The sequence below is a fragment of the Etheostoma spectabile genome, chromosome 3 (genome assembly GCF_008692095.1).
Source record: "Etheostoma spectabile isolate EspeVRDwgs_2016 chromosome 3, UIUC_Espe_1.0, whole genome shotgun sequence".
Lineage (NCBI taxonomy): Eukaryota > Metazoa > Chordata > Actinopteri > Perciformes > Percidae > Etheostoma > Etheostoma spectabile.
Window position 1 is genome coordinate 17,744,489 of NC_045735.1, and position 26,587 is coordinate 17,771,075.

Genomic DNA, 26,587 nt, shown 5'->3' on the forward strand with positions numbered 1-26,587 from the left:
ATCTTGTAGCTTTTAATAGGGTCAGCAAAGAAGAATATTTAAAGAAAAAGAACTGCTTAATTTCACAGTTATTATCTTTATTTTTCGCACGTACAGTGGGATACAGGGGAGGAAGTCCACTGTACCCCAACTAAACATATGAGTTAAAACAGAAAGTGTTCATGATGACCATTTTGCATGATAAAACCATAAAAAATGAGTAAATAAAAACGGGCCATCCATGAACACTGATGAAAATGATTGCTGTTTTCACACATGTAAAAAAAAAAACTAACAATGTAAGACACTGAAAGACTGGACCATTGACATCAAGATTGTGATTTTATTCAGCAGATGTGGTCAAAGTACTGTCTGCCATCAAACAAAGGGAACATCAGCCAAAACTCAGCAGAGCAAAAGATAATAAAAAATGCAAAAACCTTTTCCACATGCCCTTTCTATCATGTAGTTCACAGGCCCCTCGTATTTCAAGCTAGAAAGTGTACAGCAGGATAACTAATGGTGTTAAGTGCTAAACTGTGCCACTCAACAGTATTCAGTCTCAATTTGTACAGTGAGGGAGCGACACCTTTTAAAGCCGGAGGCTTGTTTCACAGCAGTGATGGAAGAGGTCGTAACAGCCTCTCTACAGCCGATTTTTGGGAGAAAGAAGAGTGGAATGATAGATGGGTGAACTTTATATTTGACCCAAAGGAAAACAGAACACAGTGTAAACAGTGTGAAGGCAGGCCGTCCTGACATTCATATGAAGGCGAGATTAAAGTTCACTTATCAACTTGAAGGTTCAGATGTGCCCTTGGAGTTTACTTTCATTTGAAGCACCGGTCAGTTTGAGATACTGGGAAGGATGTCAAGAATGAACCGTTTTACCCTGACAATGAACATTTTTTGAAATAAAGAAAAAATGTAATGTAATTTAAAAAAAAGGACTTGCATAATAGGGGTGGGAAAAAAATCGATACAGCATAGTATGGCAATATTTTCAGTGGCAATACTGTATCAATACACAGGCGCCGAGTATGGATCTTTTATTATATATGTGTTGGTCAGTTTGTCCCAGTTTGCAGCAATAAAATTGAAATGAAATGAACAAACTGAGAAATGTTTCTTTTAGATGAAACAGATGTTGACTAAGTTTCCTTTTGGGAACGTTATTTGAAATTGGGAAAAATTTGAAGTTGGAAAAAAGGTTATAAATTGCATTATATCGCAGAATATTGCAATATGTTCAAAATCATAATGATATCGTATTGTGGCATAAGTATCCTGATGATATCGTATCGGGAGGCCTATTGCATAATAGGTTAGACAATCTAGAAAAATAGACTAGACAATCTTTTTCAGTCCCATCAATTTCTTAAATACAACTCATGGGTGACCGGACAGCTCAGTTGGTAGAGCGGGGGGGCCAGATATAGTTTACTCCTTGACGCAGCGGCACCGGGTTTGACTCTGACCTGCTCTTTGCTGCATGTCGTTCCCCCTTCTTTCTCTCTCCCTTTTCACTTCTTCGGCTGTCCTGTCAATAATCACCTAAAAATGCCCAAGACATTATCTTACAAAAGTAAATAAAATATAACTCATGGGGGCGACACGTGCAATTGCACATGCCTTTTATTGAAAATACAGTAGCCATTCGCTGAGCTAAAAGGAGTACTGTTTGGAACCATTTTGCAACTTGCTAAGCTAAGCTAAGCACAAGCAAGTTGCATGTTAAGCTCTTTTTTCTGCTAAGTTTGTGGCTCTCACGTCCGACTCACAGCAGAGAGCTATGCGACAATTGCATGCCTCTATATTGATGACAATTGGCGGGTTAAATCAGCTGTCCGGCTAACACGCCGGACAGACACTCAGCTGAAAACCTTGCAGCTGTTAGCGGTTAATACTCAATTAGCCTATATCCACGACTTTGCACTTACTCTTATTCTGACGGATGGCACTCGTTTCAGATGTCTGTTACCTTCCGCTTTCTTGGTGTTGTAATTTATTATAACTGGTAACTGGTTTGTAACCGGTGGATTTATCTATCAGATTGCACATACTATCTGTCCAATCTGACTTTTCTGTTGCACGATATGCTGCTCTCCTTGTGTGTGTGCGTGTACACAATTCAGCACTAAGCCAAACTCCAGTCAAATGAATACGGGAGTCAGGATATAGCGTCCAAGCTCCTGGTGATTTAATTGGCGTCACCGTCATATACAGTATGAATAGGAGTGAATCTGTTGAACATTAAAATATACATTAAGCAAGATGCACAATCAAAGTATACACTGTAATATAAACTCTGCATAGCTACTATGCATCAGTTGTATAGTAATTTAAGTATACAGTCTACATGGCATGCAGTTAAGCTCATACATACGTAATACTATGATTTACTCATTTACAAAAATAAGGCTCACTAAAACATTCATCGCAAAATAATGTCCAGATGTTGTTCTATGATCTGAGTTAAATCAGTACTTACAGACGATGCTTTCAAAGGCATAAACAAAAGAAGGATTGCAGCAGATGAAATGAGTGAGTCCATTCAGTCAAAATAGGGCTGCCCACTAAGACTAAAATGGCCGACTTCCTGTTCTGGGTCAAAGTGCATATCAAACTAAAATAAATTGAAAGGGCCAGTAGGGGTTAATTCACTAAACCTAAAGGCAAAACACACGACTAAAACAACTTTTCCACATGTTCCACCAAAAGAACTTGAGGCTATTTTGCAGAGGCACCTTGGCTCCGCTCGGCACTAAGCACCCCCGGAGCACGTTTTTCTTCCATCCACTGCTGTGTGGACTAGCCAGACCCTCCTCCTCAGCGCTGTGGAGGAAGGTCTTGCTATGCAAGACTAATAAGCACTTAACGAGGGCCGGCTATCGGTCAGAAAAAGATTCTCAATTAGCAACCCTAGATACTGATGAGCTTGAGAGTGTTGTGTGGGCTAAGTGGGATCTGCTACGATGTCAGACTGGCGTTGAGTCATGACATTCAGTGGTTGGCCAAGATGTCCTCTCCTGCAGCACAGGTTACGCTCACAGCAATTAAACTTTATAGGAACAACATTCTTCCATTTAAAACAGGCCTGTAATTTAAAACGTATTTGATGTGAACAAGGTGAAAATTGCTTTCATAGGTCCTGCTGACTTTACAGTACCAATGACCAATATATCCTGTTATCATAAATCCTTTCACACCTTTTGGAATGACAAAAATGAACATTGTTGCCATATAGTTTTGATCTAGCTCGTGTTCACACTGACTTTTCACAAATGAATCAACATGACAAGCATGACGTTATATTGCCTGAGAGTAATTTATTGATTGGACAACGTCATCCTGCGTCATCGGTACTACATGGATCCACGGTGAGGGGATCAAACTCAAAAGAACTGAAACTCAAAATCATGCAGCACTTTAACCTTGAACTTTATGCTTTCATTTCTCTTTTGTGGTGTTACAGAGAGTTCATGAAATAACTGATGGAATAATACAGGAGGGTAGTTACTGTTGGTGCTGCCGCTTGGCTCTCCAATGGATCATGGTAAAAAAAACACACACTCCTGTGGTGACATGCAGACAGAATGTGTTACCATAGTGAACAAATAATTGTGCATTACACAAAGCTGTACAGATCGGAGCATTGCTTGCTTAAAGGTTCAACATGTAGAAATTTCTCCCATCTAGATCATGCATTGCAATCAACTCTGTTGCACCACGCAGTTCAAAGTACGGTAGCCTTCACGCTTCAAAAAGCCGGTCTCTTGCTTTTTTCAATCTTTTTCTTGTTCTGGGAGAAGAAGAAAACTTCTGTTCCTGAAATTTGGATTTTGAATACATGTGGTTCTCCATGTTTCCTTCTTCAAACTTGCCGGGGACGGGAAGAAACGATACCCCTTAGCAGTATTAGCATCACCTGGGAGTTTATCATGTGACAGCGAAAATGCAAAAAGGCGGAGCAGTATGTCCTGTCTGTCCCTCACCGCTATTTCAAGATGGAGCATGAATATGGAGCGCCTACCCTTAGTTCATGCAAATGGGAATTTCAAGCCAAAAGGAATACTTGGAATTGATGATGGTAAATATTCATGAAGAAGGACAAGTACAAACGTTACACACTGGGCCTTTAACAGTTCAGACGATTTAATATTTGACCTTTTAAATTCATGCTCGGGATCCCTGTTGTCGGTCTCAGGTGGACCCAGGTGTTAAGTCTATAGCAGATTCCAACTGCCTTTCACACCAGTGACAAACACATCATAGTTTGAAAGTTTTTTAGAAAGATGTGAAAGCACTTTAAGACTAAATCAAAATTAAGTCTGCATGTAGGTGCCCTCTGCAATTCTCCATTTATATGAGAATCTTCTAATGAGTGAAGCACACCTTGGAGAAGCAGTGATGCAGCACAGGACTCCCCTAATTATGGAGTTCTTGAAAATTTCTCAAAAACATGCAGTTCCAGTCTTGCTGACATACTATATAACACAAACATGTGTTATAAACTGATTGAAGTCACTTAATAAGTGATTATTTTGTATCACATTTAAGAAAAATGACCATTTTTTTCTTCATTTTAGTTTAAGCCATTATCTGCCCTGCATTGTTCCCTTTTGTCTGGCGACAGCTAAGCAACACAATAATGTTTGAGCACAAGGACAGTAGTATCGGTGGGCGCAGGGATGACATTAACTGGATATGAGAAAGCCATTTAAGGCTTTAAGGACATTCAGATTGAGGACAAATGAGAGTTCCTCAAATTCTCTCGTGCCCCTAGAAAACTTTTATTTGGCATTTATATAAGGAGAGTACGTGTGACATGCTTTCTCACATAACAATAAGTGGGCACTTTGGCAGATTCACATTTTTTTTTAAATAAGACAAAGCACATTGGAGGATTGCCTCATGGGAGGAGAAACCTTGGCTCCTAACTCCAACCATTGTCTCCTAGTCTTTTATTTTCCTCTTCTTCAACAGAAGGATAATCTGCTTCAAATGACACCATATTGTTGATAGCAGAGAGGCTTATTGTCCTCCTTTCATGTCTGTGATAAAAGACACAGAGAGCTACTGTTCCAGCCGCCGGGATGGAGGAGAGAGTACCATTACGCTTCCTCATCTCCATAAAGCCTCCATTCATCCATTTACCTCTCAGGACTCTGGGATCCACCGGCCTGAAGGAAGAAGCAGTCGAGTGCAGAAAGCTGCTTCACTTCGCTCTGCTCAGCATGGTGTGGCACCCGAGCCTGCTGATGTGCTGAGTAGTGACAGTCAGCAGATTTGCTTTGTTGTGCACTTTCATTTAGACAACAAGGGACTGCTTTCGTTAAGTGCAACTCACTTGGATGAAAGAATTAAAGTTGGCGAAGGCAGGCGACGTTAGTTTTACTCCATCACTTTCAAATCCCAGCTAGAACCATCTGTCTAACTCACTCCTGAAACTCAAGCCAGCAGGAGCACGGATAGATTATTCATTTCAACTCGGCACGGCAGACGCAGCGCAGTAGTCACAAGGCACATCTTTGCAGCACACCGATGCTGAAACTAGACAGTTATCACAATTGAATATTAATATTACCTAATTATCCTTTAGTGGGGGATATCAGTCCAAACAGTGCTGATGGGAATGTTAGACTTGCCGGTGCATTTTGCAGAGCTCATCGTTAAAGGACAAGGAGGATGGAGGAAGAAAACAGGGAGCCCTTCCAGTTAGGGAGCGTTCACAAAGCATCTCTCTCTCTCTCTCTCTCTCTCTCTCTCTCTCTCTCTCTCTCTCTCTGTCTCACTTATCTGAAAAACTCTACAAATGCGTCCAAAGTGAGTTCAATACCTGGCTGCATCACGGCCATATGGCTGAGCATTAGGAGGAAACGCTTGAGTCTGAAACCTCACAGTCGTGCAATTCACACATCCACTGACCCGGCCGCCCACCTCAACCGAAGGCCTCCCCACACGCACATTTCGGCACAGACACACGCGCAGAGTAATACGTGTTTACAAAATAGAGCCCTTGAGGAGCATAATGGCCTGCAAAAGCTTTTGTAAGCTCTGTGGAGAAGGGTGACTGACCCTCACTTCTTCGCCATCTTCATTAAAACCTCCGGAGGAGTAAAAAGAGCTATAAGTCAACGCTGAAGTAGAGCAAGGCTAACCAGCGATCGGCCACACTTGTAATATACAAACACTTCACAGGCTCTCCCACACACATGCACACACACATGGTTTGGTTTATCAGGAAACAATGATCAGACATACACACAAAGTATATTCTCACATTACAAAGGTCATATTCACCGGGGCAAGGATTGTCTAATTGCACATTTCATACCATCTTGAGCCTCTGAATGGAACTACGAAGGTATTTCTAAAGATAAAAAAAAACCAATAAGAGCTCACAGTATTGTGTTTCTCCCCCAAACATATTTGGTGCAATCACTGGCATTCAAATTACACAGTATATCTTCCAGCTGATATACTTTAAACAAGATAATCATCAGCAGGGGGAAGTGGGGTAGAAATTTCATTGAGCAAACAATGATTATTTTATTCATAATCCAGAATGGGGGGGGGGAATCTCAGATGTGATCAGAAAAAGAGAGCGAGCTCAAAGCCGCAGAAGAGTCCGTTCACGTCAACATCAACTAGTGTCCTGCACCGCCGGAAATAAAAAAGACAGTGTCCTACAATCAATGAGATGAAATGAGAGCAGTAACATAGAAAATGGGCAATATTTCAATATCACTCTTTATCGTCTCTCCGTATTACTATAACATGAAAAAGTTCTCATATGGAAAGTAGTGTGGTTCACAGTTTTCATGTGAAAATGACTGATAACACATTTTGCTAAAACGCTGTCACGGTGTGATATACCAAACACTTGGTAACATATTCTTTTTTTAATGTATACAATTTTGCTCAAGTAGAGCCGGTTACTTCAAACCTATACTGCCAAGATGACTCAGAAAAAAGAAATACAGGAAAAAACCAAAACACAGGAAGATAAAAAATACATTTGTTACATATGCTTGAAAAATAAAAAAGATAGGAAGGGGTTTAGCACCAAAAGGAGACAAAATTTAAAAGTTAAGTAGCTTTTTTTTCTCCACAGCAGACATTTTGACTTGTCATGGCAGGAAAAGGTGTTAATAACGAGTGTGTCCCGGTAAGCCGTGACAGTGTGACAGTGTCCCAGCATGCACAACACCAGAACCCTGAAACCGAGTGAGCTAAATGGAATCCATTAATAATTCTTTAATTCTATTATTTACACCTGAACTCGTTCTACAGTGTCATTTAAAAAAAAAAAAACATGCTAGAAGTTGGGATTCATCTTTAGACATCTGCTTGGAACATGTGTTTTCAAATGTTGCCTAATGAATCGAATATTTACTAAATTAATGTCTGTATACATTTGGAATGAAATATTTGCTATGGTTTTATTCAGGAAACATCACCATAAATTTAAGAACTACAATAAAAAAAAAATCCCTCCACATTAAAATGACGTTTTCAGTACGACCTATGATCTTGAATGCAGCTCAAAGATGTTTATGACATAATATGGAAACTCATGTGTTTTCTCTATAGTGGGCGGTCAATTAAAATGTTAGACACTTATGAATCATCATCATTTTGCGTCACATTGTATTGTGGGATTGTTTTAGTCCTTTGTGGGAGTTTTAGAGTGCACTATCTACACATAATACAGAATTTGGACAATCAAATAAAATGGTCAATCGAATCCACTGTGTAGTAAATAGGAAGTTGTTTTGGACCCAGTCATGGTCAGTTAATGTTAGTTATTATACCTTTTACCATTAAAAGCTATTTAGAGTTTATGCCAACTTTACCAATTCTCCAAAAAAAGGGGGAATACTATGAAAACATCGGAAGATATTCGAGTTAGAGCTGAACTAATAACACAGAATTCATTCAAAAGTCAATTGACAGACAATTTTGATCAATTTTGATCATTGTTGTGGCATCTCAAACATGAATAGTTGCTGGTTTCCACACTTTTATAAAGAGTACATTTGGGTTTTGAACAACTTGAAACGTAATCGACCCATACGGTCGTTTTCTTGGTAAGGACAGGCTTCCTCTACATCCTTTACATAAAAAAAAAAACATGCAGTAAGAAAAATGTAACAGGTTTGATCCCTGCAAAGAATTAATCATTATCTGCTGTCATCACATAGTGCTAGCTTATTAATTGGTGATACTGTATGCTTATTTCTTACACATTTAGCCCACTTAATAACCTAGTGTAAAATTCACGCAGTAAATGAAAAAGTGCTTGTGCTGTCAGAACCACTCCACGTTTAAATAAATGGTTTTTCGAATGTAATTAAAACTTTACTAGACTGAAATATCCATTTTGTTGTTTGCACCCTACAGAGTTGTTGGACATGCTGGCTTCCATGCACACATCTACAACATGACAACCAAACTGGTTGTTATGACAGCCAACGTCCAAGCAACCACAAATCACATCTTGTCACTTGTAAATTACATCGTGGACGCTCACCGCTCTGGATTCACTTGAGAAAAAACAGTTTTAAACGACAAAAAAACACTTTTAGAGACTTTATAGTAAACCTGTGAATGGCTATAAGTGTAGACTATCCTTTCAACTTTCTGCTAGTTGATGCTCGGCATGATGGTTGAGGTGTGAAATGAGTCTGAGTTGATCTTTAGTTCCTGCCAGTATTCTAAAAAAAAAGTGAATACGTCCTAATCTATGGCTCTGTGAACTATGTATTTAGCTCTGACAACTGTGAACTTCAGCTTCAAGTGTGAATGAAAATGTGTCAACTTTGTGTTGTTTTTTTTCTCATCAACAACGCCGAGCTATTGCAATGAGAGGGGCAATTCAAAAAATAAAGCAACACGGGAAGAAAGATGGATTTAGACCTGCCAGGTGCTTTGTGCAGCACTTCATCCGATCTAGCATCCTGTTAGCAATATGCTCACTCCCAATGGAGATTGTCCAATTTGTCTTTCCTGTGGTCCTGTCACTGCTAACTCAGAGTCGGACTTTGAGTTGGGATGGCTCTAAATTACACTCAGTCCAGTCCGGAGCTGGGTATGTTTCAATAATGTTTAATACCAGTACCAATACCAATTCTGTGACTTTGATAACTCTATTCAGTTCCTAAACTATGCTATTTCAATTTTCTAAAACAAAAAGAAATTACAACACTATTGCACAAATCTATTACATATACATTTTTTACTATTTTATTTTTTATAGTGGACAAGTGTTAAGCCCCACCTATGCAGCTCTTGATTTTTTTGTTTTTCAATCATCAGCTCTTCCAGATCATTAACACAAAATAACCTGAACCTAATAGCCAGCAGTTGCGTTATCCCCATTGAAAAATCCTTACTTTGCTGCTGCTGAATGCTTAGGTTGTAGTTGTTTTGAACATAAAGCTGCAGACATAGGTAATGCCCACTGTGGATGCGCTGATAGAATGTGTCAGTATGAGCAACGCTGTGGTGCACGACAATCAGTCAGTTTAAAGTATGAGCCGAATAAGTCATTAAATCCAACTCGGCTTTAAAAATCAAAGGCGTAATGAGAAAATCACGTATAACTCGCCCTGGCAGGGAAACAAAGAAGCATTGCTATCTGCATCTCATCGCCTCCGACCAGCCAAAACCAAGCCTCATCAATACCTAAATCTACACTTTAACACATCCAAGGCCAGGTGAGATTCCAATCACTGCCCTCACAGGCAAACAGGCGTCCATTTTGTGAGGCACACAGCTTTGAGTCTCGCTGACTGCTTTATCAAAATTACCAAATAACTACCAAATAAAACAGACTTGTAAATCCTACGTAAAATCGCACACAAACATCAAGATTTCCTTAGAAGGCGGCTTCATTTATTTCTCAGCCATGCATATTTAACAGTTGCTTTCACTTGGGGGGAAAAACGGCCACTTCATGGAACTCATTCCAGGAATTCATCAGCACTCTGTCAGGGAACGTGGCAGCCAAATCATTCCACGTCAGAAATACACCGGCCAGAATGGGAAAAAAAAAAAAAGCTTTAAAGAAAATAGGACGTACTGATGATCAACCGGGCTTGAGACACGATGAACCAAATTCTTAGAAAACACAGCAGTCAAATTACGCAATCATTCAGATGTCGTGGAGCTGCCGATTCCACATCCAAAAGTTATATATATATATATATATATTAAAAGAAGAAACAAACAACCGGTAATCCCCTCACCACCATACATGCAATCTCTTCTAAAATGACTTCCTCTCTTTGCACTGTGAGGTTTTATCATCCGTCCCTCTCTTGCTGCCTAGATCTTAAGATTAAAGCACAGAGAGGGAGATAACATAAGAATATACTGGGTCTCTGAATGCATATTGTTTTATTTGGATTCAATCTTATCTTGATATCAAAAATCATACAAATCCTAGTTAGAGAAGCAATATGTTGACAAAGACTATGTTTACATGCCCAATCATATTACCCTTTTTTATAATATTCCAGATTGGATTTGGGTCATTTAAAAATGCACATTCCGTTTGAATATTAGGAATTGGGCTTCATTCAGAATGTGGCAACACTTTTTGCAAGGCTGGGGTAGAAATGCATAACCAAAAGATAAGCTCACATTTCTGGCCAGAGGGAGAAACACACCTACGTTAAAACATTATGAAAGACTTGGATATCAACATGTTTTTGGATAGGTACAAATATCGCAGAAAGCTGCTTGAAGGAAAAAAGGAGACTGCGTTTGTACGCTCGAACAGGTCAAACATTTTTTAAAAAATCCTATTTTACGGCAGCATGTAATCAGCAATATTACTGGAATTTTCATTTCCATTAGCTATGTAAACAGCTTAACCCCCATGTCGTCCTCGGGTCAAGTTGGACCCATTTTCAAAACTTCTATACATTTAAATATGGTTTATCTTTCAACCTAAATGCCCAAATATAACATGAATGATTCTATACAGCGTTCTTAAATGCATTAATTTTAGGTGTTTTATTTCATTTTATGGAATCCATTTTCTTCCCAGACCACAGATATGATTATTTGCAGCCATTAAAAATAATAAAATGGTTTCAAAATCGTTCCCTGACTAAATCTGTTGACGTTTGTGTGATAATCCATCAACAAATCTTCAAAATAATTCATAACGTACTGTTTTCTTTAACTCCAAAATTTGATCTCAGGTTCATTGACCATGAATTCCAAGCAGAAGTGTAAAACTAGTGGGGAATAAGTTGGAATGAAGTTGGCTAGAAGGTGTAACACAGACTTGGGTCATAAGTTCTGTCTTACTTTTATCTACAGACAGTATATTTATGGCTACTGCTAAGCTTCAGAACAAACGAAAGACGACAACATAATAACACAAATAAATAAATATGTGGTAGACTACCATGAAAGCCATGAAAGTTCAAAGAAATGTGGACTTGCGGTGCATTGCATCATGTGGGGGCACAAAACCGAGCCATCATCCACGGAGCTTATTCCAGACAAACCTGCAGCGGAGCATGTGCAGCAAAACAGAAAGATCCATTGATCTTATTTTTTTATTATTCTTTTTTTTTTTCTTCTCACCATCATCACCTCATTTAAACAAAAAGAAAACATCTCCTGTGTGACGTTTATGGGACACAAATAAGAAGTAGAACTCATTTCAGGGTCAATTCCCTCAATCACCTTCAAGTGTCGGTGCAATCAATGCAAAACATTCCCTTAACCCTCGTGTTTTCCTCCCGGGTCAAGACATTTGACATTTTCAATGCATCATTTATTTTTTTGATTTCACTACAACCACTAGTTTTACACTACTTTTTGGAATCCAGGGTCAATAAACCTCATTTGTATAGAATTATACCTCATATTTGAGTTTAAAAAAGCAGAAATTATGAATTATTTTGACTGTTAGTTGTTGTGTCGAGTGGATGAGTTTGGTCAGGATACTGATGTGAAACCATTTCAATTTACACCCATAATTCAATGAAAGGGATTGACTGTATTCGCAAAGAGCGTTGCATGGAATCCATCCTTTTTTTTGTGGTAATTTGGTTAAAGAGAATGCCGTATTTCTGATGTAGACATTTTTAAAAGGGGTGAAATTTGACCCAAAGACAACACAAGGGTTAAGGTAGAAAATGAAATCTGCATAACTGTCATTGGGAGATTCAGAGGGTCGACGTGGCTCTGTCATAAAGGTCTAATTTAGACTGTTTTTCTAAGCAAAAGCTGCAAGAACACACCCACCGATTGCCACATGACCTCCTCAAAGAACTAAAACACAGGGTGTTTCCCTCAGCGCAGCCATAATGATACATTACTATTTATGTTCCGGCAGCTGGTGGGTGGCTGTGCCGAAAAGTCACTCAGTCTGCCTCTTTTGTTTGCACTCTGAATCTTATAAGGCGCTGCAAGGTTCAGTTTCATAAGAATGCCTCTGTTAGTTAAGATGTAAATTCCTTTTACAAGTTGAGTAACGGCTCCAAGTTGTTGTTTTTTTTTGAGCTGTAAATGAAAAATCTCATCATGTAAACAACTTCTCCGTGTAGACTTGTTGGTTTTGTGCAGTTCTAGCTTCATGTTTAATGCTTAATGTCAGCCTGGTCTCACAAAACTGCATATGAATAACACGCTGATAGGTTAAGTCTATTCATTTTTTATTTTTTTAAGATATTTGTTAGGGACCACGTACAGATTTTAACATACATGTTGCCATTTGATGCATTGTACCAGAGTTAGCCTTAGGCTAATTTACATCTGCAGTCCCCAGGCACGGCACAATTTAAATCCAACATGACAACATCTAACACAACATCACGACACATCACAAATCCTACATCAATATAATGCACATTGTGACCACACACACACACACACACACACACACACCTGTTCATCACCATGTTGAAAAAATGTAAGTCTGCTCACAATAGATCACGTTTTAAATGTAGCAACAGGACTATTGCTGTAACTTAATAGGAAGGACAGAGTTTAAAGGGGAGGTCTAATGACAAGGTGATTAGTCTATATTTGCGAATTTTTTATTTGATATTAATTTCTTCTGCAGATTACAATTTTGTCTGCTGCTTTTCTCCATCCTCCATACATTTTCTGGGCTGGCCAAATAAGCAATTTAAAGACGCCAGTTTGAAATTTAAAAAACTGTAGGCCTAGCTAATTGAAAAAAATGAATTCAGTGCTCAATCTAATACATTTTTGCTGCGACAGCCTCACCTGTAGGCTAATGTTAGTTACCATTTACCATCCAAGATATTATCCGAGATATCGATGTGTAAATGACTAAACCAGGTCTCTAAATTGACTTCATGACTCTCTTTAAAGCAGCTGTATTCAATATTCAGAACATTAATATAGCAGTAAACAGCTGTTTGCTATGCAAAGGTAAAGTGGAGTAGTGAAATCCTGAGCAGGGGATAGCATCACACTCCTTCTGTGTGTGTTGTAATCAGAGCTCATCTGTTCTTTGTTGTTATAGCCGGCACGGTCACGTGTGCATGTGAGTGCATGTGAGTGCCTGCCTTGTGTGTCAGTAGCTGACACCGAGGGCTGTAATTAACACACACTTGAGCTTCAAAGTTACCGGAAGTCGTTCATTTTCAATGGAAGCTTCTCTCAGCTGCAAGTAGCAGCAGATCCATCGACGTCGCGTTTTGGGGCGTGTTGAAAGCAGAAAGTTGAACTTAGGTCAACTTTATGGTAATGAGCTGGGATGCATTTCAGCGGCAAACAACTAGCAACCAATCGGATAAGCGTCAGAGCGTCAAAAGCGTCCTCGTACGTTTTGACAAGCGTCCCTGACGGGGCGGCCACGGCTTCTTTTTCAGCTCCAGTCGGCCGCTATGGAAGACGTTGGGGAGCGGCCTGTACGAGCTGCGTGGAGGCTAACCCAGCAACCTTCTTTTGTATTTCAAGTACCGCTCCTTTAACTACAGCGTTAAAGTCAAGGCGTTGGAACTAAAAGCAACCACGGCAGATTTCCACACATCAAAATAAGGTGTTTATCTGCATTTAGCGCTGCGGATATTTCACTCCCATTCCCAGTGTCATGTTCATATCTATTCTGAACTGTCTTCATATGAACCTATGTTTCAGTAAAAGCAGGTGCATAACAACATTTGTAGCTACTGTTTGAAATATTTTACCAAAAGAGACCAACGCTAAAAGCTTCAGGCAGTAAGCGATGCTCCACAGGTGCACCTTCTGTGACTAGAAAATCAATGTATCCCCATTTATCACTTACCCCATTTATTTATTTAAACTATTAAACATTGAATAGCTTTGGTCTATTCTATATTTAGCGGAGAAATAGTTGCAGAGATTTCCTGTCTTTGTTTATTAAAGATCAATGTCCAAACATTGCGGGTCACCGTGTCCCCCCCCCCCCCTCAGTCTCTCGTCTGTTCTCCGCTGCCAAGGGCACTGTGCAGTCTAATGCATGCAGCACTAAACAGTAGGAGCACCGGGCACATGATGAGAAGTTAGATATGCTTTCTTTGGGCATTAGGTACCGCACGCAATCAAAGGTGAAATTAGCACTTTTTGGTTTATTAAATCCCAGGGAGGGAGTCATTTGATTATTCTGCTCCTCCACTGCTTCTTGCCGCTGTCACACCTCAAACTACACATTAATTGGGTTAAAAAACATTTTTTTTTGCAAGATTTCCCGCAGGCTAAAAGCTCACAGTCCTGGTAAGTCTAAAATCATCATTTGATTTTCAACTTCTTTATTTAGTTCCCCCCCCCCACATACATTTTACTGGAACCAGTAAATCCATCTGTTCATCTACTGTATGTATTAACATGAATATGATTTGTATTCTGCTCATGCAGGCACCAATAATATGGCACTTTCCCATAGATAATTAATTGTAAAGTGTGTGTGTGTGTGTGTGTGTGTGTGTGTGTGTGTGTGTGCGTGTGCGTGTGCGTCTCAGTAGAGTCTCCAGGGGTAAGGTTATATTTTAACTGGTTCATAACAATAAATTTCACAGAATATAAGGCTTGCGTGGGAATATAAATTCTTCTATGGGTTCACAGAGTCATTCCAGTCAGCTACAGATTTAATATTAAAGATTTCCTAACATGAATATTATATTCTGTGGTTTCAGACCCATGGAGAAAATTGTATAGGTCTATTGTTTTTTATCTGAGGAGCAAATGTAGGAGTAAATATTCCCCAGGGCGCCTATGGGTGGAGCGTGCGCCCATGTGGAGAGGCTTAGTTCTTGACGCAGAGGCCCCGGGTTCAACTCTGACCCACGGCCCGTTGCTGCATGTCATCCCCCCCCCCCCCCCTCTCCCCTTTCAAGTCCAAACTATATTTTTGGAAATAAAGGCCTGTAATAATCTTTTTCTTCAAATATCATTCCCCAGTAAGCAATCAAATCGATTGAAGGAGTGTTTGTTTTTTAAATCCCATTTTTAAATCTTAAAATTGGCTTTAACACCCCATATTGGCGTTTTAAGAGCTATGTAGACAATCATTCATAACCCACTATAATGTAGTTGTAACCATGGGGCATGTTAAAGTGTTTAATATTGTCTAAACAATTCTGTAAAGACATATGTGACTAAGCTATATTATACTGTTATATTATTGTCAATCACCAGTTACATAAGTTATGAGGTCATCAGGTTTCACGGGAGTTAGAGACATTACTAAATGCTTAAAAATGACACAAAATCTGACTACAAATACAGTGTGTTTTTTATATTACATTATTATGTGTTATTATAAAGAGGGGGTTGAAAGAAAGTGTTGCCATGAAGATAGATGCTAAGATCTGTTAATCTGACAATTATTTTCTTAATTAGAGTAATCATTTTGTCTATAAAACCTTATAAAATGGTAAACAGAAACACCACAGCCCAGGAAGATGTTTTTAAAATTGCTTGTGTTATTCACAAACCCGCACATACTGTATGCAGTGTATAATCATATGTGACAAAAATACCATCAATCCAGAGTGTTTGCCTTAAAAACCTTAATTAACAATTTGAACAATTTGATAATCAAAATAGTTGCCTGTCAATCGACTGACATATATTAATACACCGTATATGTGTGTGTGTGTGTGTGTGTGTGTGTGTGTGTATGTGTATACAGTGTGTACATATATATATATATATATATATATATATATATATTGCAGCTTGAGGACAAAAGTCTCCAAATGACAGACTTGGTCAGTGAATTCTCATACTCTACCCACACACTGGAAGCTGGATCAGCCTCTGTCAAACATCATCAAAGTACAGTAAATAGCTTGTCTGGGGTCAATATTGATTTTGGGCTTCTGCAGTTGTCAGAGTAAACTTCATCCATATATGCATATGAAGACTGGGCAGCATCCACTGCTCGACAATGTTCCACTTGACAGGCCCCTGCCATTAGGCAAGCCAAAAAAAAAACAATCCTTGGGCAGCTGAAGTAAGACAAGTTTTGGACTCTTTTTCATCTGCAAATTAGCCACTGAAAAGATCCAAATGGGTAACCTTAATTAACCGAAACTGCAGCGCTCCAAAGTCTGAACCACCTGGCTGTCAAACGGGGAACACAGCTGGCCATCGCTGTGTGGTCAGCGAGAAATGGACTCTAGTGTGTGCGTGTAAGTGTGTGTGTGTGTGTGTGTGTGTGGGTTCCTTCAATCAAATCGATTGAAGGAGTGCTGTTGTTTTTTTTTAAATCCCATTACTAAATCTTAAAATTTGCTTTAACACCCCATATTGGCATTTTAAGCGTTATGTAGACAATCATTTATAACCCACTATAATGTAGTTGTAATCATGGGGCATGTTAAAGTGTTTATTATTGTGTAAACAATTCTGTAATGACATATGTAATTAAGCTAAACTATACTGTTATATTATCGTCAATCACCAGTTACATGAGTTATGGAGGTTTCACAGGTGTTAGAGACATTACTAAATGCTTAAAAATGACACAAATCTGACTACAAATACATTATAGTGTGTTTTTATATCATTTTATTATATATTATTATAAAGAGGGGGTTGAAAGAAAGTGTTACCATGAAGATAGATGCTAAGATCTGTTAATCTGACAATTATTTTCTTAATTAGAGTAATCATTTTGGCTATAAAACCTCATAAAATGGTAAACAGAAACACCACAGCCCAGGAAGATGTTTTTAAATGAATTGTGTTATTCACACACCCACACATATGCAGTTTATAATCATATTTGACAAATAAACGAGTCAATCAAGAGAGTGTTTGACTCTTTTGCTTAAAAAACCTAATTAACAATTATTTGTTAATCAAAATAGTTGCCTGTCGATCGACTAAAATATATTAAACAGTATGTGTGTGTGTGTGTGTGTGTGTGTGTGTGTATGTAAGTTTGTATGTATACATATATAGATTATATATGTGTGTATATATGTATATATATATATATATGTGTGTGTGTTTGTGTATATGTATATATATATGTGTGTATATACTGTATATATATGTATATACAGTATATATGTGTACATATGTGTGTATTTATATAGTATATATGTATATATACGTGCATTACAGTATACTGTATATATATGTGTGTGTGTATGTATGTGTATATATATATATATACTGTATATATGTATATATATATATATATATATATATATATATATATTGCATATATGTGTGTGTTTCTATAATCATATATGACCAATCATTGAGTCAATCCAGAGAGTGTTTGACTGCTTAAAAGAGTTGGAAATTAGTGTTGGATGAATATTTATAACATTTAATATTTTTAGTAAAGTATCATCAAAATGTGCTGAAGGTGTCTAAAGTAAAAATGCAGAATGTTACACAGTGTATCAGCATTGTATTGTAGTTGTAGCGGAGGAGATGTTATATACTGTTGTGTCTGTAACAAATCATTACATTATAGAGGGTGATGGTACAGTAAATAGTAAATACAATCTTCATCTGCAAATTAATGACAGCTGTCATATAAAAGAGGTATAATCAGATGTATGATATTGTTATTTGCCCCAGGCATACATAATGATTGGATGTCAAACTATTGTCAGGCGCTTGAAGACTCCTTTACAGGACTGACTGACACAGTTAAGAAAAGTTGCGGCACATGAAAGAATGTACACAGGATGTAAAACGAGTATTTCATCAAGTAAAGGGCATATATATTTCTTTTGTAACTGCGTAAGTGAAAGGATGGGGAGGAAGCACATTGATATTGATTTCCATGTGGGAGATGTGCTTATACTTTCTCTCAGAATTGTCTCCATTTTCTTTTCTTTTTTGCTTTATTTCTAAGCTTTGTATTTTGGTTGGTACCTTCTTGTTGCTGTGTTTGGGTTGTAATCGGAGGTAGCGTTTGGTAATAGTCTTAATAATCTGTTTTCATGATTTACAGTACTGATGTTCAAAATAAGCTATGAAAAGTACTACATTTTCCCACTGAAATAGAAACGCTCAAATAAAAAATACAACACAATTACCTCATGATTGTGAACATGGGCAGTCTTTGAGAGTATACACTCCATGTTCAAAATAACCTTTATGGTATTGACTATTACTAATGACTGTCTTTCTTTGATTGACGTAATAAAAATGTTCACTATAGTTTCAGTTCAGATCTTTAAACCCCTTCCCGGACTTTGCAGCAGTCCAGCAATGTGTCCTACTTATTAGCATATGGTGTTTTTGGTAAAAAAGGATAGGAAAAAGACAAGAGGACAGTCGCCAAAGGGTTTCATCACAAACTGCAAATGCAGCTTTCAGAACTGCTAAGATATGAGTTTTTGAAGGTCACATGCAGTAGTTTGATCACCGCACAAACCGGTGACAGATGTGATCAGGTCGTGTACTTTGGTCGAGCTTACGTCTGACCCAGAAAATTGGACCGAGAATATTCATGTCTGCGTCCTCCAGAGACTCTCTTTCATGACCGTCATACGACCCTTCCTGTAGCACACATGGGCAAACTGCCACACCATACTGTAAAAATGCTTCCAGATGGCCTCCATATCCTCTTACTTGCTGCCTCTGTGGTTGTGGGTTAACTGGGAGACGCCCACCCCGGGTATTTATACTGCGATTGTAGCCGGTGTTGTTTGGACACACACAAAACTGCGCATGCAGCTTCAAAATAAACTGCACGAGGATAGGAAAATAGCAAAAAATTGAGGAAAATGTTTTATTTGTTGCCCTGTATTTTCTTCAGAAAATATACAGTGGCCATTCTGCAACTTAGCATTGGTTTGTAAACTAGAAAGTGTAACTTATCCAAAATGTATTTGTTCCAAAGAGAACTACACTAGCAGTTCTACATGGCTGCTACAGCTCTAGTTTGGGCCTCTCGTGTATTACCATCATATTCATATGAGATATGAGATAAGCGGCCAATTTTCTGAAAATGAATATATTGAGATCTTTGAAAAAGCCCATATGGTCATTTAAAAACAATTGTTTTTTGTTCTGAAGGTTTTTTCCAAAATCCTCGAACCATCTGGATGAACAAATATTCCATCTGTTTGCACGGGGAAAATTATTTGTGCGACTGAATTACTACGTAGCCAGAAATTACATATGTTTTTGTAAAAACCATGCAAATAAAATGCCATGTTATATAAAATATTGAAAGGGTTAGGGTGTTATATAATACGACTGATGAGAAAAGGTTCATTTTTGGTTCACGTTACACAAAGTTTGCTAGGAAATTTGTCATTTCTGACTACTCCAATAATCTTTTGAATAGATTTAGGGAAAGAGACACCACTTGGGAACTGGAAACTGAAGGAGACTTTTTCATCCAGATGGTCAGAAATTCTCTCTGGACAATACCTTTAGAACAGCAGAAACTGTTAAATGACACTCTGGGGTGGTATTTCCAAAATCGGGGCAGTAAAGTCCCCGGAAACGTGGTATTAAATCTCTTTAAATATCCTCTAAAAAATATCCTTATGTGGGTTTTTTTACCAAGAGGTTAAAGCTTAAAAAGGCTTTTTTTTCCTCAAAAATGCGTGGGTGTGGTTTCCTAACAACTGTTTAAGTTTTGCTAAATCCTCAGCCTGATCTCATGAAATGGCGTATGCATGACACAACAATTTGTATTCCATTATTAGCGTGTTATCAAGACGCAAACTCACTTATTAGTATTTATATCAACGCCGTTTGGGCTCCATTGACTTACACTACCTTGAGATTGCATTTGAATATACAGTGGTGTTCGAAAGTTTGGGCACCCCAGGTAAATTTGTTTTATTAATGTGCAAAAAGAAGCCAAGAAAAGATGGAAAAATCTCCAAAAGGCATCAAATGACAGATTAGACATTCGTATAATATGACACAAGAAAATAGATTTTATTTCGTCATTTACACTTTCAAAATAACAGAAAAGGCTGCAAAAGTTTGGGCACCCTGTGGAGTTAAAACCTTTGGGATTTTTCCATCTTTTTTTGGCTTTTTTATGCACATTAATACAAATTTTTACCTGGGGCGCCCAAACTTTCGAGCCCCACTCTACGCCGTATTGAGTATGTGTGAAAGGGCGAAAATCTGCAGGGGGGTTATCAGGGTGGTGGATGAAACACAGGACTTTCACCCATTAGATTACACAACCATAGCTTTCTGCTCGCGATGACACTACAAGTAGCGATAACACGCAAAGTATACGCCTGTGTATACAGCGTAGACATATATATATAGCGGATAGCTAAAAAAATATTAGTGTACGGATAACACACTACTTGGCTTAAGAAAGTTGGTGTGTATATTTACGAGAAACCATGACGCCATGTTGAAATCCTCATTGGTGCATGGAAATACGTGACATCGTGTTTTTAATGCACCCACGAAAACAAAAAAATCTCCCTGCTCCAACTCTATATGCATGATATTCCACTTCGGGGATTGCTCTCATTCTGCCGAAAATTCCAGCCAAATCCCTCTTTTCGGATGTCCGTTAACCTTCCGATTTCTTTGCATTGGCATTCTAAACTCTGGTGGATTTCTGAGACTATGGTTACCTGGTCCTCAGATCTCTGCAGGGTAAATCCAGACAGCTAGCTAGACTATCTGTCCAATCTGAGGACTATGGTTACCTGGTCCTCAGGTCTCTGCAGGGTAAATCCAGACAGCTAGCTAGACTATCTGTCCAATCTGAGGACTATGGTTACCTGGTCCTCAGGTCTCTGCAGGGTAAATCCAGACAGCTAGCTAGACTATCTGTCCAATCTGAGGACTATGGTTACCTGGTCCTCAGATCTCTGCAGGGTAAATCCAGACAGCTAGCTAGACTATGTGTCCAATCTGAGGACTATGGTTACCTGGTCCTCAGGTCTCTGCAGGGTAAATCCAGACAGCTAGCTAGACTACCTGTCCATTTGGAGTTGCTTTTCTGTTGTATGACTAAACAACTTTGGAAAGTACTAGTGCTGTCAGTTAAACATGTTATTAGCGGCGTTAACGGAAACCCATTTTAACGGCGTCAGTTATTTTTATCGCAAGTTTAACGTTCTTTTTGACCTAGAAAACTTTGTCCTTTTTGGTAACGTAACTAGCAACGTTAAAAAAATTACAACACCCACCAGATTTAGCTAGACCAGAAACACAACAACAGGCACACACGCCGTTTGGGCTTGCGAACCGGACAAAGAGTAGTAACGTTACGTTTTGAGTGGATGGCGAGCGTGAGACGCCGAAATGGACGGTAATAAGATTCTGGATGGAAAGTTTAATTTTTAAAAGTTGCCAAATGTTCCATCGACCAGACCAAAGTGAGCTGTGTGTTTTGTCGTTGTTTTTGTAACTATCATCGCAGCACGTCCAGTCTGAAATACCTCTTGATGGCCCAGCACACAGCTGATGCCGATCAAAGTATTGTTTTTACCCTTTTATTGGTGGACAGAGTTACATTGTGTGAGAGACTATTTGCTCTAAGTATGAAGGACTGCTCCAAGGCTAAATGCCAATGTTGTTTTCAATAAAAAACATTTGAACGTGCACTTTCCACCAAAACAAGTTCCTTACCGACGCGATTAGCTAAGCACCGCCCAGGACGATTGTGATTGGTTCTAAACTCACCAGACCTTCCACTGTAGCACTGTGGGGAAAGGTCTGGCAATACGAGACTATGCTCCCACTAATAAGAAGAAACATCCAGGCAGCCCGTGTGTTGTATTTGAATAATCATGCCCTACAAATTTGTATTCCAATCGTGACAAAAAGTGTAGATTTCTGCATTTCACAGAAATGTGCCACATTTTCAATAAGTCACTTAGCGCTGCATTTCAAAACCAGAGTGAGGAGGAATGTCAGAATGAACAAAACAAGTCAGGCCTAATTGCATCTAAAATTAGATCTCTAATAAGACAGGAGAGTGTGAAACAGCAGTGGATGAAAGAGTGAATCAAGTCAATATCATTGAGAGGTGAATTAACAAAGCTTTACTGTTGGGGGGGTAATACCCTGACCTCAAGGTTACAAGCAACCATGCTATGTGCAGCAAATAAAATACTCAAGGAAGAATCATTAAGCCCCACAAAGGACATCCCTAATAAAATCCTCAGCCTGACATGGAAGGGCTCTCCAGTGATGGCTGATTAATTGCTGGTGCAAATGAAAGCATGAGAGATAGCCGCGGCACTGGGGCTGTAATTTATCCTCTCCTGCCCTGTCTTGTCCTCACAGCCTGGGGAGATCGCCCAGCAAGACATGGAGATGGAGAGTGGGTGGCTGCTTCGGAGGTGGGAGTGGGGTATCATCTTCGTATCGTGTGGAGGAAAACATGTTTATGTGGCCGGTGAGATCATTTCTTTAGATTGTTTCAGCTATAACAAGCCATATGTGTTGACATGTGGGTGTTCGAATGAGGGCAGAGAAATCCCCCCCGAGCAGGTCAGACTGATAATGATGACTGCTACCTGGTCTGTGGAGAAACATGGTGGCAGCAAAAGATGACCCAAATTATATTCTCAGCGGTGATACATCAAGTAAAGAGTAGGCTATTTTATGACGGCTCGCTGTGTAATCCATCAATTATATAATCTGATTCTGAGTCGGGATATATATTTCAACATTTCATCATTGTCTTTTGTCAGATCTCTGTTTGTGATTAATGGAGATGTTGCCAGTGCCAGGAGGGCATACTTGTCAAACATATGGCTAATGAGTGAGTAATTACCTCCATAAAATGCTTTGATGCTTTGCCTTTAATCATATCTGAATGAGACGAAAGTGGATTAATCAATGGTTGAGAAAAAGCCTTAAGAATAGCCGGTGATGTAACGGGGCAGCTGAGGTTATGAGACAGACATGGGGGTCCAAGGACAATCTGGGCCAAGATAATGGCCAGCTGAGGCCAGACACACACCTGCCCTCTAACTGTGATAAGTGGCCGCGGCACATAAAGAGGAAGGAAACAAAGGAATAGGGAAAAGGAAAAAAAAACATGGACATCCCTGCATGGACACAGCAGCTACTTTTAAATAAAATGGCAATCCTGGTAGTAGTCATCATGAAGATGTCATAACTTGCTTCGAATAACCTGGATAAATTCACATTCATCATAAGGATGAGAAATAAGTTGTTGTTGAGAGGTATGATCGCAGTTCTTTGCTGTTGCTATTGAGATCCATTCTTACGACGGAGACAAGCCTTTCTGTTGCCTGTGTTAGAAGCTGGCCACGATATCTTTTAATTGGAGATTGTTTTGGGCAGAATGGGATTTCTTTAGTCAGAACACATGTTTAGTCAGCACACGTTAGCACACGTTAGTACACGGGTCGGCTACGTGTCAAAGCCTAAGGAGCGAACCATGTGACGTGTGTGCATGACAGTGGAAGTGAAGAAATAGAGACAACAAAACGTAACTAATCAGAGAAGAGAAAGAAAAGTTGTGTCCTGTCCTCTTTATTTATTTTTTTTACTGTCCAACCAGTACAACATGTCCTGTCCTCTTTATTTATTTTATACTGTCCAACCAGTAAAACATGTCCTGTCCTCTTTATTAATTTTATACTGTCCAACCAGTAAACATATCCTGTCCTCTTTATTTATTTTATACTGTCCAACCAGTAAAACATGTCCTGTCCTCTTTATTAATTGTATACTGTCGAACCAGTAAACATATCCTGTCCTCTTCATTTATTTTATACTGTCCACCAGTAAAACATGTCCTGTCCTCTTTATTAATTGTATACTGTCCAACCAGTAAAACATGTCCTGTCTTCTTCATTTATTTTATACTGTCCCACCAGTAACCTTATCCTGTCCTCTTTATTTATTGTATACTGTCCAACCAGTAAACATGTCCTGTCCTCTTTATTTATTGTATACTGTCCAACCAGTAAACATGTCCTGTCCTCTTTATTTATTCTATACTGTCCAACCAGTAAAACATGTCCCATCCTTTTGATTTATTTAATACTGTCCAACCAGTACAACATGTCTTGTTCTGTAGACATGGTCCCTATTTATGTATTCATGTTGGACCAGTCCAATATGATCATCATTTGAAATAAACCTTGTGTTATTATGAATCTATTTTATGCATTTTCCCGCAACTTTTGTAATTTAATCAATATGTCAATATCACATTTTGTCAATTTTGTGCAACCCTATTCCCATCACATAAAATATGGACACTTTGTCAGGTGCCTTTCGCGTTGTTATTGGGGCTAAAAGTCTCCTGTAGCGTCACATCTAAAGACGCTTAGCTATACATGCTTAGTCGGAACTAGGATAAGGAAAAGGTTGTGGGTGGGCTTACGTTTCCATGACACACGGGACAAAAACGGGACGGTTGGGTTTAAGAAAAAAGAATGGGACAGTTGGTGGGCTTATGTTTCCATGACACACAGGACAAGAATGGGACGGCTGGTGGACTTATGTTTTCTTGACACGTGGGACAAGAACGAGACGGTTGGTGGGCTTACGTTTCCATGACACGCAGGACAAGAACAGGACGGTTGGTGGACTTATGTTTTCTTGACACGTGGGACAAGAACGGGACGGTTGGTGGGCTTACGTTTTCATGACACACAGGACCAGAACGGGACGGCTGGGTTTAGGAGAAGAAGAACGGGACAGTTGGTGGGCTTATGTTTCCATGACACACAGGACAAGAACAGGACGGCTGGGTTTAGGAAATGGGACACGAGGGACACGACTCTCGGTCTCCTGGGTGAAAGTCCTGTGTCGGGCTGACATCCAACAAACTGCTTGTTGAATTTAAAACAAATGAAAAGGAAATCATTTCCAACAAATTGAACCTTGAAAGGCTTTTTTTTTTTTTTACTACTGTAGTTAAGTAGTTTTTTTACTACTACTACTGCTACTGTAGTCGCTCTTAGTACTACATTACATCATCTTCATGCGCAGTGTAGCTGCTGCTCTCCCTGGTGCGTTCGACACACACGCTGAAGGGCGTGTTTTTGAGTTGTTTCTGACACTGACAGCCCAAACGTTCATATTTTACAAGTTTGAAGGGAGCGAACGGGCGGGCTGGTTCTCCAGTGAATATTTCCAGCTGACTAATGTGTTTTTACTAGTTTCTGTTTTTGGAAAATCAAGCTCTATAATAGTGCTACAGTATATCAAGCTGTGGATTCATTGTTGGTTTTCGTCTTCTTATGGGATTTGTTGGCAATAAGAGAAACATAGAATCTGATAACAATTCAGGTTTTGTTCAGACCTGATATATATATTAAAAATGTAAAATGTTACAAACAAATTAGCAGACTAAATTTTGAAAGATGTGGACTCAAAGGAGTCCACTGCTTTGAGACTTTCCAGTTTAATCAGTCTAAAGTAGGGGTCTTCAACGTTTGTTAGGCCGAGGACCTTTTAGCTGAAGGAGAGACAGAGCAGGGACCCCCTACTGCTGAACATATGTAGTATACAATTAAGTTGCATATTAAACCAGGTCGGATGGATGAAAATAAATGCATTCATATATTATTTATACATCACAATATATATGTGGAAGGCACAGTGACTCCTTAAACTGAACTGTATGGTTCCCATAGTGGCTACCGTACCTATAGTATAGTAAGCTCTTCTTCAATGTGAGAATTAAGTTTTAGAATTCACAGAGCATCTAATTTATATTTGCTATGATTCATATTCATATTATTGTTTATTTAAATGCTTGAAAAAAAGAAACTTTCAAAGTTATTTTTTTGACATAATTTGGCGGCCTCCCTGCACTAACTCTGGGACCCCCAAGGGGGTCACGGACCCCCTGTTGATAATCTCTAATCCAAACCGTTTATATTTACGTGTGAAAAATACAGCGAGTTCACCCGAAACGTCCATGTTGGAATCACTGTCACAATCACTCTCCTGGTTCTGGGGATGTTGTCGTGGAGGACTTTGTTGTTGCATGTCTGTCTTTAACTGTATAAGACAGACATGAAACTATAATGGCTCTAGTTGTGGTTATATTTGTCTGACAAGTTACCACAGATCCATTTTAATTTAAGGACCTTACCCGATATTGACATTTACCACAACATGACACATTCATGCAACAGCAGAAATAATACAGCCTACTCAGGATCATTCATTTAAACAGAAA

General features: G+C 39.0%; 1 protein-coding gene and 1 long non-coding RNA gene across 2 annotated transcripts in view; one reads left to right on the top strand and one right to left on the bottom strand.

The window, feature by feature from the left end:
• Positions 1 to 26,587, bottom strand: part of cadm1b (cell adhesion molecule 1b) — a 184,193-nt gene that overhangs the window by 134,952 nt on the left and 22,654 nt on the right. The window lies entirely within an intron of this gene.
• LOC116678454 (uncharacterized) lies at positions 12,910 to 26,265 on the top strand. The gene is made up of 3 exons (XR_004329242.1): positions 12,910 to 12,923; positions 19,824 to 19,826; positions 26,182 to 26,265. It is a non-coding gene; the product is annotated as an uncharacterized LOC116678454 (long non-coding RNA).